Source organism: Podarcis muralis, chromosome Z, assembly GCF_964188315.1.
Source record: "Podarcis muralis chromosome Z, rPodMur119.hap1.1, whole genome shotgun sequence".
In the NCBI taxonomy this organism is placed as follows: domain Eukaryota; kingdom Metazoa; phylum Chordata; class Lepidosauria; order Squamata; family Lacertidae; genus Podarcis; species Podarcis muralis.
The window spans coordinates 49,577,449-49,587,718 of record NC_135673.1 but is presented as its reverse complement, the minus strand read 5'-3'; positions in this window follow the sequence as shown (position 1 = coordinate 49,587,718).

The window sequence follows — 10,270 nt, the reverse complement described above, 5'->3', positions numbered from 1 at the left end:
TACCCTGCCCCACTTTGTAGCCCAATCCTATGCAAGTCTAACCAGAAGTCCAACCTAGTTCAATGGAGCCTACTCAAAAATAGTGTCAAAGTAAAGTATTTTCTAATATGTATAGAATCGTAAAATGTTCTAAGAAATCAGTACTGTACAAGAAACCAAATCGGCTATAATTGATGTGCATGACCAAGAAAACAAAATTATAAAATCTTATTTACTTTAACCTGATTTCAGTAAAGTACATAGAAAAAGTCTACTTTCTTTCATCCCGCTCCCCAAAGATCACAGGCCACCAATCTTGAAGTTTGAATCAAAGGCTTTTTGGGAAGTCCAAATAGTTTTCTAAAAGCACTATTTATATCACACTGAAACCAAGGACAGCATTCCAATTTATCTTTATAGGAATTAATAACATCTCATTACTCAAAAGGCTTATATCAACCAATCTTCTTATCTAATGTTACTGTTGGGAAACAAGAACACAAATATAATAAGAGCCCGTTTAATCAGGCCGATGTCCCATCTAGTCCAGCATCCTGTTCTCCCAGTGGCCAACCAGGTGCCCTGTAAGCAGGGCATCAACGCACTCTGATAATGCTAGAAAACCAGCTACAAATGTTCTAAATATTCCTGGGTAGCGACATCTTCCAGCAACCCCAATAATAAAATCCACCATGTCCAACACAGAATTGACTCTGTCTGTCTATCTATCTATCTATCTATCTATCTATCTATCTATCTAAGTTTGGCCTCACTGAGGGGCAGTATTTCAATATGAGTAGGAAAATGAGAGTACCCCAAAACATTTTTTAAAGAAAAAAAGCACTGTATCTATTTTTTAAAAAACCTATAAGCTATTTTTCAACCCCAGCAGAGACCTCCAGAGCAAGCAAGACAAAAGCTTTCACTGCAAGGAAAGTTTTTAGTTCTAGAGCCCCTCACCCCAACAAACAAATCAACAATTTACTGTATCAACTCTTGGTTATCAGGTATGGACAAGGCATTTAAAGATTTAGAGGAATAAATTAAAGGAAATAAAGATATGGATCACTTAATAAATATTTTAATATATAAAAGAACCATTTAAAAGCAACTAGGGTAGATGTAAAAGTTGAAGAATATTTTGTATATCTGCAGAATAGTGATTCTCAAAAACCCCTTAAGTGAACTTTACTCTTACGCAGTCCTTGCTGAGAAACAAGCTAAGAGAAAACAATAATATAGAAACAGGCATTTTTACACCTATCTTTAAACTGCTCATGCTAATGTTACTGGAACACTGTTGTGTCTAGGCGATTTCTTCTCAGGGAGTGGTGCATAATAGAACTCAGGCAAAAATATACTTTGGTACAAATTGCTATTAGCCATCGAACGGAATACATGCGGGAGAACAATAAAATCTGTGGCTGGATGACGAGTTTGGAATGCCAATTGGAGCAACCACTTTTAAGAGGGAGCTATTATTCCTCCCCACGCCGGAACGAATACTGCCCACACAAACAAAAATGTTTTTATATATTTTTTCCTTAGGCACCATTATTTTGTCACCGCACCTCCTCCACCAGAGTGGGGAAGACATAGGCACGACCTCCGCTGTGAGCAGCCCCCAGACTCGCCCTGACACTGGCTGCCCGTGCACCCACCCACCCACCCACCCACCCACCCACCAGGGTCTCGCTTCTTGGCCCCCTTTGCACGTGGCAGCGAAGCACAGGACCGGGCAAGGGAGGCTGCTGCAGCTGAGACACTCGCCCGTGAGGCCGGCCAGGCAGATCACAGTGCAGGGCGCACGCAGTGCAGGGCGAATGAAAGAGGAGAACGCCAAGGCTCTGCTTCTCCCCTCCACGAAGTCAAGTTTTTTTAAATTTTTTTTTTTTAATGTTTCATTATTTTATATATACAGTGGTACCTCGGGTTAAGTACTTAATTCGTTCTGGAGGTCCGTTCTTAACCTGAAACTGTTCTTAACCTGAGGCACCACTTTAGCTAATGGGGCCTCCTGCTGCTGCCGCGCTGCAAAAGCACGATTTCTGTTCTCATCCTGAAGCAAAGTTCTTAACCTGAAGCACGATTTCTGGGTTAGCAGAGTCTGTAACCTGAAGTGTATGTAACCTGAGGTACCACTCTATCCTCTGGAAGCTGCCCAGAGTGGCTGCAGCAGCCCAAGCGGGGTATAAATAATAAAATTGTTGTTGTTGTTGAATAGGGTTCCCTATTTTCATGGGAGGGTCTGCAGTGGCTGTGCATTTTGCGCCCGGGCCCCGCATTGGGTAGACTAGCGCTCTAGTTGGTGGCAGCAGTATTGGACGATGTCGTCTTCACCCCTCCAAGCAGAGACATTAAACAAGACGAAAAGAATCTTAAATGGAGTTAGTGCTAGGGATGTTTCTGAGATAGAGAAGGTGAGTGGGAGCACCTCAGGCCTATTTAATGAGGTCTCCTGGCATAATTTAGCTAATGTGGGGTCCCCCCCCCGTGTAGATGTAGCCGGGGGGGGGGGGGCGCTGACTCCCTAGGGCATAGAGAAAGCAAAACAATAGAAATAACTGACGAATCATGTCGGTTTGTCACCCCCCAAAGTCCTGCCCCCCCCCAGAAAAATTCTGTCTATGCCCATATTCCATCCCCTTAAAAATCAGTTAACCATTTCAGCTTTCCCAGAATATATTTATTTATTTATTTTTAAATGATATTTATTAGAAGTTTAAAAATTACAGAAAAAAGAAAAAAAGAAAGCAATAAAAAATTTAACAAGACATACATTACATAAAAAGAAAAACATAGAAAAACAATACGACAATACAACAAAAAGAAACAATAACACTAAAACACACATCCAATATTCCATATCTTTACCTTTCATTTACTTGTTTCATCGACCTCCTCACACCTCCCTTTTTTGTATTCTAGTTCAATTAATTGTTTCAGCAAATTCTTTCCATCTTTCTCAATTTTTGTTCTATAGTTTATCTTAACGGTCTAACCTTAAATTTTTCTTTTGGCCCATTATTAATCAGCATCAGCTTTCCCAGAATATATTTAGGGCCTTTAAGAGTCCCTTAACAACAGAGACAGTAAAGTGGGTTCCTTGATCTCCGTCTAAACTGCCTGGAACTCCAAATCTAGGCACAAATAGGAGTTCTGATCGTTCTTTCAGCAGGGAAAATTCCCACTTACGTTGAAATCCTGTCTTATAACTAGCAGCACATATTTGAAAGCATTCACAGGTAAGAGCTCAGCAAAGTCTAGCTGTAAATTCTGCATGGAGTAATCTGCCCAGACATGGCTGCTTATCTGGGGCCTAATTTTTATTATAATTATTATGTAAAGTGGTACCTCAGGTTAAGTATTTAATTCGTTCTGGAGGTCTGTTCTTAACCTGAAACTGTTCTTAATCTGAAGCACCACTTTAGCTAATGGGGTCTCCTGCTGCCACTGCGCCGCTGGAGCACGATTTCTGTTCTCATCCTGAAGCAAAGTTCTTAACCTGAGGTACTATTTCTGGATTAGCAGAGTCTGTAACCTGAAGCGTCTGTAACTCGACGTACCACTGTATTTACTTATACCCTGCCTTTTTCCCTGAGAGGGACTCAAGGTGGCTTAGATTTATTTTCATGGTCAATATTTTCCCATCAGGTTTGTGTTTTTAAGTGATTTAAACACTCTTAACACTTCAAGACCCATAGTTGTTGGTTTGAATAAAAAAACATTTCTAATTTTTCAGCGTATCTACAATTTGTTTGAGGAAGGTGGGAGTCTTATTTCCACTCTCAGCAGCTTACGTTCACAAGAGGACACAAGGCTGTTGCCCAGGAGACAGACAGATTTAGAACAAAACCTTTTCCGCAATTTTCTGCTTGTATCCTGTATACTGGCCTCATAGCCACAAAACTGGCATGCCCATCTAACTAAAAGAAAGAACAACACATGTGCACAACAGGGGAGTTTTCCAGTGGATAGACAATCTCGACGGACACTTTTCTATCTTTATTTAGCCCTGAACAGCACCAGGCCAGATAGAAAAGCAATGCTTTGGAGCTCAGTCACAGAGGGACCAACTACCTTGCCGGGGGGGGGGGGGGGGAGGGAGAGAAAGAGGCTGGATAGGAAAGGGTTACTGACCTTGTGGTAGGAACATTTCCCTGGCTGTAACCTGAGTGGCTTTTATCTCGCCCACTCCCTGACAAGATGGCATCAGAACCATGCACAAACACAAGGACAACGGAAATCACAAGCGGGAGTCAGAGCTCCAGCGCTTCCAATTCAACTTTGGTTGAGTTCATTTTAATTTCATTTCATTTATCCAATATAATGTATATGCCACTTGATTGTCATAAAACCTTTAAACAGTTTACAAAACACACACACACACACAGTTACTAAAACAGTGAAAAACATGTATTTTAAAACATTCAAATGATATTTAAAATCAACAGTAAGCAAAAGGCAACATTCTGCATTTCTGGGTAGGCTTGCTAAACAAGAATCCTTTAAGAAGGTGCTGAAAATCACAAACTCATAGAATATTAGAATTGTGGAGCTGGAAGGAACCCAAGGGTCATGTAATCTCAGCCCCTGCAATGCAGGAATCACAGCTAAAGCATCCATGACAGAAGACCATCCAGTTTTCATGTTAGAAATCCAAAGAACACAGTGAAGGTGCTTGCCTGGTATCCACAGGCAGAGAGTTTCAAAGCTACTGCAGTAAAAAAAAGAATATTTCATGCATGTGTGGAACGAGCATTATGTGGCAGCTGTAACAGTGGAGGTTTCTGCAGATTGAATTGTTTGAGTAGGCACACATGGTGTAAGGCAATCCCTCAAATATAAAAGATGCTAAGCTAGTTTACAACAGGCTGTGCCCATTCAACATCACCTGTACAGGTGTCTCTAAAGCCCCCTCTCCTCTGTGCTATCTGTATCTCACAAATGACCAAACATCAACAGAGCATGTACACTCTGTGGATCACTATAAGATGTAGAAGAAATACACCTGAATGTTCACTCAGGTCAGCAAAAGGAGTCCTTGAGCCCATAGCCTTGAGCTGCAGGTGCAAACATTTATACTTAATTAGCCAGTCAGCTGCTTCACCGGGTGCTGCTCTTGTTTCTTAGCCCCCACCTTCCTGGGGATTGCACCTGAGCAAATTTGCCTCCCTCCCCAGCAGTCAGACTCCCTCCTCCCTCCAGGGCTTTGGATCTGGAAGCTCTTGCGCCCCCTGGTGGCTTCCTCATGGAAAAGAGCAGAGAAAGGAACCCAGTGATTACCAGGGGAAATGGCGTAAAGGGATTGTGTCCAAAGTATTCTGCAGTAGCCTTAAATCCCCAACTTAAAAGTGAGGTTCCATGACTCATCATTTATTTCACATTCAAAGAAATAGTGCTTCAGGTTAAGAACTTTGCTTCAGGATGAGAACAGAAATCGCGCAGCAGCAGCACAGCGGCAGCAGGAGGCCCCATTAGCTAAAGTGGTATCTCAGGTTAAGAACAGTTTGAGGTTAAGAACAGACCTCCAGAACGAATTAAGTTCTTAACCCGAGGTACCACTGTATAAGGTTTTTCTATGGAAAAGGAGGCCAATATATTCTGGCAGCCTCTCAGGTCTTTGTTACAAAAGTACTAACACAATTGACATATGGCTCCCAGATTTGCAGCTTCCTGAATCTTGCTCCCTTAGAATCCTTTCAAACTAAGTTTCAAACTGTTAGGGATCCCTTCTTGCGTGTCTAACATAGCTGTTCACTTGGAGGTTGGGCAAATCCCTGTCAGGCTCGGATATGGATCCTGAAGATCCATTATTGGTTAAAACCTACCCCCCCCCCCAGTCGGGTTGACTCCCTTAACCCTACTGGATTCCTACCAATCCAAATGGAAAGCTACACTACACAAAAAGCCAGTCGCAGAGCTTCATGCTCTGGCATCAGGGGGCAGAGAGCAGGTGGGGGCGAGGCATGCACCCCAGTTGCATGGCGCATGTCCGCAGGGGCATGGCACCCAGTGCAGGCGGGGGGAGCTGGCACGATGGCACCCACCAGGATTGCACTGCCGGGGGCAGTGCGCTCCCCCTGCACCCCTCTTCCTCCACCAGTGCGAAAAGCTAAGAGGCTTGGGGTTTTCCCCACAGGCCCTGATAGCTGTAGGTTATGAGAAAGCTAGAGCAATAATCCGCCAACGAATTTGGGATGTGAAACTGCAAAGCCACATGAGTGAGATGAATAAACACCCAGCAATAAAAGACAATGGGGGAGGGTTTACCTCAACAATATATCTGTCCAAATTACAAATACCCAAATACAGATGGTCATTTACCCTCGCTAGATTCAATGTGCTGCCATCTGCCTTATTGCAGGGCAGATTCGAGGGTAATCATAATACACAGAAGGAGTCTGCCCCTGCGGCTTGATGGAGGTAGAAACAGTCTCTCATGTCTTGTTACGCTCGGCATTTATCACCCCTGCTATACAAAAATCTCCAAATGGGTCCGAACTTCAATGTCTAAAACTCCTGGTAGAGAACAAGGATCCAGAGATCACGCTCAGGGTGGCCAAATTCCGTGTGACTGCCATAAAACTTAGGGAACAAGCTGTGCTACCAAAATGATTAAGCTCTTAAATGACAAATTTAGGTTATATTTTAGTGATAAAGATTTAAATTAGATATTTTAAACTGCTGCTGTATCTGTATTGTCCCTGTTATAAAGGTAAAGGTACCCCTGACCATTAGGTCCAGTCTGTTGGGATACTGCCAGGGAGACATCATCCATCAAGACTCCACGTCGCCTCCGGACGTCCATCGATCTCCCGTAGACATGCAGTATCAGCAATTAGCGACACAAACTACAGAAATAGCTTGCCACATTCCAGAGCTGATGCACGCTCTTATCAGCAGATAATGCACAGCGAAAGATGCACGCAGGAGAGCATTATTTATAAGTTTATTCGGCGTTAGTCAGAACAGAGAAAAACATGACCGCCTGCTTCAGTGTTCAGGCACCAAGAGAGAGAAACGAAAGCATAGGCACAACAGAAACATCCTGTGAACAGGAAATACGCAGACTCTGTGACTCACAAAGCCTGCTCTCTTTTAAGGTGGAACGGAAATATCCTAACACAGTTGTGACTGACTCTGGGGTTGTGGCGCTCATCTCGCTTTACTGGCCGAGGGAGCCGGCGTACAGCTTCCGGGTCATGTGGCCAGCATGACTAAGCTGCTTCTGGCGAACCAGAGCAGTGCACGGAAACACCATTTACCTTCCCGCCAGAGCGGTACCTATTGATCTACTTACACTTTGACGTGCTTTTGAACTGCTAGGTTGGCAGGAGCTGGGACCGAGCAACGGGAGCTCACCCCATCGCAGGGATTTGAACCACCGACCTTCTGATCGGCAAGTCCTAGGCTCAGTGGTTTAACCCACAGCGCCACCTGCATCCCATTGTCCCTGTTATACCCAATTGTAAATTCAAATGTATCCCTATCGTGTTTTATGACTTCCCTGATATTGTATGTGAGCTGGAACTGGTCTGTGACCAAAATAATAAAATTATTATTATTATTATTAGCTAATGTGCATCGTGGCAAACCTGCAACAGGAAACTGGCCATCCCTGTGCTCTTTAGGATGCATCCAGATTGGTGCATCTCCTGCCTGAGCCTCTGTGGCAGGTGGAATCATGGGCTATGGAATTTCTTGAAATTCCACAGTCTCCTCCCAGAATGCTTGATTTATTTCAGTGACAGCTGTGGCCTGTGGTCTGTGGCCAAGAAAAACTGTTGGAGAAATTTAAAAGGGTGTTTCCGTGAGGGTAACCTAAAAGAAAAAGGATGCAGACCCCAAGCCTTTATTAAAATACAAACATAGGGCAGCCTCAAAAATAAGGAGGAGGCTGCAAAGAACCACACCCAAAACAATCTTTTTTATGCACTCCCAGTTTACACATGTCATTTCTATTCACCGCTCAAAGAATCATAGCAATGTTAGCAGCTGCAACCCAATGTCGTCATCCTGGACCAATCAAAATCATTTGGCTCTTCAGATCAGCCCTCATCATAATATCATGTGATTACATATAACCATTTTTCAACATCCTTCTTTATTAAGATTTGACTAATTTTCCTGTTCATTAAATGTCTTCCAAGATCCTCATTCATCTGTCTACAAAACAACTCATGATTAATCACCATTGCCATGTCTAGCCAATTCTCTTTTCATGCATAGACTCTAATAGTTTATTCTTTTCAGTGTCCTGCAATGGACATTCACTATGTGCAGGACTTAAAAGAAGCTAGTTCTGTACTGCAAAAGGCAGGTACATACCCTTTTGGTTTAGCTAGGCCATAAACTAAAAAGAAAATGGAATCATCAAAATGAAACTATTATTTTCTACAACATATCTGCCACGGCTTACTTCGGGATATAAAGGCCCTCAGACAGAAATCTCACCCACCTCAGTTACCCCTGCAAGCCCATCCCTTATTAGGAATGAAATGTAATACATGTTTTCCATGGATTTGGATCAGTCACAAACTTAAAGAAGCATATAGGCCTATGGAGATTTATGAAATTGTAAAATTAAAAGAAAGGAACAATCAACAGTGGAAGGTTATAACTTCTAGTGGTTATTTCATTTACAATTACGGTAAGTTGGATGAAAAGACTTATGGTAGGCAACAAAAGAAGATGGATTCTGAGATGCAATGATATAATAAAGATGAACATGTTATATGAAAAATGTAGAAACTTTCCCTAAAATTTGAAAGTGAAGAGGAATGCATTCGAATTGGTGCATCTCCTGCCCACCCCCTGTGGCATTGGGGATTATGCCTCTGTGGAATCATGGGCTGTGAGATTTCACGAGATTTCACAATCTCCCGCCAGAAGGCTTGAGTCATGTCAATGATGGCTGCGGTTTGTGGCTGAGAAGGTTTGCCTCTGCTTACTCTGGGATCTAAAGGCGCTATGACAGGAATCTTGTCCTCCTCTATTATCTCTGCAAGCCCATCCCTTATTAAGAATGAAACATAATACATGTTTGCCACGGTTCTCGCAAAAGTGTTTGGATCAGTCACAAACTTAAAGAAGCATATTGGTTTATTACCACATTCTCTATAATAGCCTTTTAACCATGCCAATATCCTCTCTTCTTCTTTCTTTCTTTCTTTCTTTGTCTAGTTTTTCAAATTCTGCTTCCATTGCCATTGCTTCTTCCAAGGATGAATTATTTTCCCTAACTTGCACCCCCTCAGCAGGAGGTTCAGCACCAAAGCCAGTGGTTCCCCCCTCAGAAGGCCTTTGGCGAGTCTCCATCGCTCCTCTCTCTTCTTCACCGTGAAATAAGAGTAACAGAGATAACAATAACTAATACAGTATGGTATATTTAAGAGGGAAGGAACCATAAAAGGAAGAAAGGAAATGCTATAAAAATAATTTAAAGGCAATTAAGCAATGAAAGTACAACTATATACATTTATAATCTTTTAAAAAATGCAAATAATTACAAAGAAAGAAGAGGCAGCGCAGCGCCCCTTTCATTAAAAGCAGTCGGTTTCCAAAAGGCTGTTGGAACAAATAAGTGTTCACCTGCAACCAGGAAGAAGAAAACAACGTTCCCTTAAGTACATGAGCTTTGGGGAAAAACAAGTTCTGTTCTTTATCTTGAATGTTTAAAGAACAGACTAAGTGGTCTAAATATTTAGCTCCTGGGCTGTCATCAATTTGTCCTCCTCAATATCACCTCCTGCTTCAGAATGAATAATTCAGGACACGTAATATCTATGGGTGGAAATTGTGTCAATTAGACCTTGTTAAGGGTTAATCCATAGAGGGTGAACTGCTGTGTGTGTGTGTGTGTGTGTGTGTGTGAGTGAGAGTGAGAGAGAGAGAGAGAGAGAGAGAGAGAGATTCACTATTACAGCACAAAGTAGCCCTCTCTGCCCTTATTTGGCTCTGCCTGATGTGTTTACACAAGAAAGGATGAATTTAGGAAGTAAGGACTTATATAACATCTGTTAACAGAAGCCACAATGGCATCTTGGAAAACTTTGAATTACTTAAATATTGATCAATGATACACTATAATATGGCAAACAGTGCTATTAGAAAAATTATGATGCAAACTGAAAGTTGCAAGAGGTCAAAGCAATTTCTATGGTTTTTGATATAACTATTTATTTCTGCTTATTTTTAAAATTCATTTTATAAAATGTATACTGCTTGATCATAGAAAAAACCTCAAAGAAGTTTACAAAAAAGATAAACAATAAAACTATCACTATAA